The sequence below is a fragment of the Penaeus japonicus genome, unplaced genomic scaffold (genome assembly GCF_977035675.1).
Source record: "Penaeus japonicus unplaced genomic scaffold, GWHDUDI00000001_assembly GWHDUDI00000010, whole genome shotgun sequence".
In the NCBI taxonomy this organism is placed as follows: domain Eukaryota; kingdom Metazoa; phylum Arthropoda; class Malacostraca; order Decapoda; family Penaeidae; genus Penaeus; species Penaeus japonicus.
In genome coordinates this window covers 20,736,360-20,738,859 of record NW_028234412.1, presented here as the reverse complement: position 1 = coordinate 20,738,859, position 2,500 = coordinate 20,736,360, and the positions used below count along the sequence as shown (strand labels likewise).

Sequence of the window (2,500 nt, the reverse complement as noted above, 5' to 3'; positions counted from 1 at the left end):
TATCTATCCTTGTATTCAGAAATTTAATCAATGTAGTCAAAAGCAACGGAATACATGGCTGACTAATGTGCCTTATATGGCATACCCTCCGAAGACACAGCAGGCAGTAAAACCAATGTAAGCTGTATTACAACTTCCGGGTGAGGAAAAAATAGTAAAAGGAAGCTCAAGATGCGACTTCAAAATCTATCAATGCAATTCACCATCTTGCCATAGAGCCATGGTCTCCGCTTGCGCCTCTGATTTCTGGATCTGCCAGCTGCCACCTTCCCTCCCTATCTTCTTTCCCCTCCTCCCCTTTCGTCCTGACTCCTTCCCTCTCCCTATCCCATCGTTACCTACCTACCTACCTACCCACCCACCTCTTTCCCTCTCCCTATCCCCTCGTTTCCTCCCTCCCTACCTACCTACCCAACTCCTTCCCACTTCCTTTTCTCGCCTTCCCCCCTTCCCCCTTTACCTTCTTTTCTTCCCTCTCTAAACCACGTCCACTCCCTTCCCCCCTCCACCCTCCTCCCTCCCTCCATTCCTTCCCACCTCTTGTCCTCTTCCCTCGATATTCTGCCTGGAATAGAAAAGGAAAGGAAGGAGAATGAGGCTGATATAAAGAAAGCGGAGGATGGAAGAAGAGGAGAAAAGAGGGAAGAGGGTGGACGAAGGAGGTGTATTTCGGCAAAGAAAGAGGGTGGAAGGTACGAGGAGGATAAAAGAGATGAAGGAGAGAGAGGCGAAGAAATGAGGAGAAAAGAGGAAGGAAGAGGATGAGGTGAGGAAATAGAAGAAAATAGAGAGATGTGTATTTCGGCAAAGAATGAGGATGAAAGGTTCGAGGAGGAGATGGAGGAAAAGGAGAAGAAAGCGGATAAAGAGTCAGGGAAGAAAGAAGAGGAAGAAAGAAGGAGGAAGAAGAAGAGGAGAGGCGAAGGAGAATAAAAGAGGAAAGAGATGCAATTCGGCCAAAACCGTTTCCGAAGCGACGGTTCCTCGAGTATCTAAACAATAGCCTCGGGTTCTCGCGCGGGTGTGCTCTCAGAATTCGCAAACTTGACAGGGATTTTCATTAGAAGATGAGTTCCCTGGGTCCTCTGGAAGGGGGAGGGGAAGGGGTAGGAGGAAAGGGGGAGAGGGGAGAAGAGGTGGAAGAAAGAGGTGGAGGGTAAGAGAGGGTAAGAGACGAAGGGGAAAGGGGGGAAGAAATGGATGGATGGATAGAATGGAAAGGAAAGGAAGAGGGGGAAGGGGGGGAGGACGGGGAACGAGTTGGAGGATGATGAAGAGAAGGCGATGTCTAAGTTATGTCTTGTGCGATATTTGTCTTTCTAGTCATCGGCATTTCATTGTTTTAATGAGTTTGTCTCATTGCATTTCTGCCTGATATGTCTCTCTCTCTCTCTCTCTCTCTCTCTCTCTCTCTCTCTCTCTCTCTCTCTCTCTCTCTCTCTCTCTCTCTCTCTCTCTCTCTCTCTCCCTTGCACTCAAGAGTCCTAAAAAGCCGCGTACCCTCCCCGCCTCCCCTGCCAATGCACCGCAGTAGCAACAAGAGAACCCCCAACAGTCTGTCTCCCCCCTCCCCCCGCCCCCTGCCAATGACCAGCTCCTTGGTATCCATTTCACCCCTTTGGAGCGACCATTCCTCCAGTGTCCTGTGTCCCCACGTAGCAACGTATGCGGGAGAGTGGGGGGCATGGAGAAAAGAGGGGAAGGGGGGAAGGAGGGAGAGAGAGAAATAGGGGGAAGGAGGGGAGAGATAAATAGATAGAGAAAGAGAGGGGGAGGAAGAGAGAGAGTGATAGATAAATAGATCAACAGATAGATAGTAGGAGAGAGAGAGAGAGAGAGATGGGGGTGTTGCAGGCGCGTTGTTTATTACCATCACGCAACAATCAGAGTCGAAATGCCAAGCCGAATGACATCACGCGCGCACGTGGAGGGAGAGGGGGGAGGGACATATAATTACGTCATGGTGATGTAAATTCTAAATTTGGCGAGAGAGGGAATATAACTTTGATGAGTCTTGATGCGCATGACACCCACTCGCATACTATACCCGCCGAAGCAACGGAACAATTCATGTCGCGAACACTCATGCACACCAGCATACGCGCGCGCACACACACACACACACACACACATCGGCAGCACGATCGCCTTGCATATCAGTGAACACAACTAAACTTTGTAATGAGCACCTGTCAGCCCAGCATCTACGCACACACACACGTACACGCACATTCCCACACACGCACGTAGACACACATGCTAGATATACCTGGACACCTTCCTCGCCCAGCCTGCATCCACACACGCCTCTCATCTTGTTCATTATCATACGTCAGTCAAGAGCATTGCCTCCGGAGCGATCAAATTGCAAGCTTTTATATATCGCCGCGCAATAAATGCAATGCCTTAGCGGGGAGGAAAAATATTATTGGTTATGTGAAAACCGGTATATCATGAAAAGACATTCACTCGCTCCTGTCGACTTTTTTGTGGGAAATTT

General features: G+C 49.4%; 1 protein-coding gene across 20 annotated transcripts in view; it reads right to left on the bottom strand.

Moving 5' to 3' along the window:
* Positions 1 to 2,500, bottom strand: part of LOC122249834 (uncharacterized) — a 185,611-nt gene that overhangs the window by 110,936 nt on the left and 72,175 nt on the right. The window lies entirely within an intron of this gene.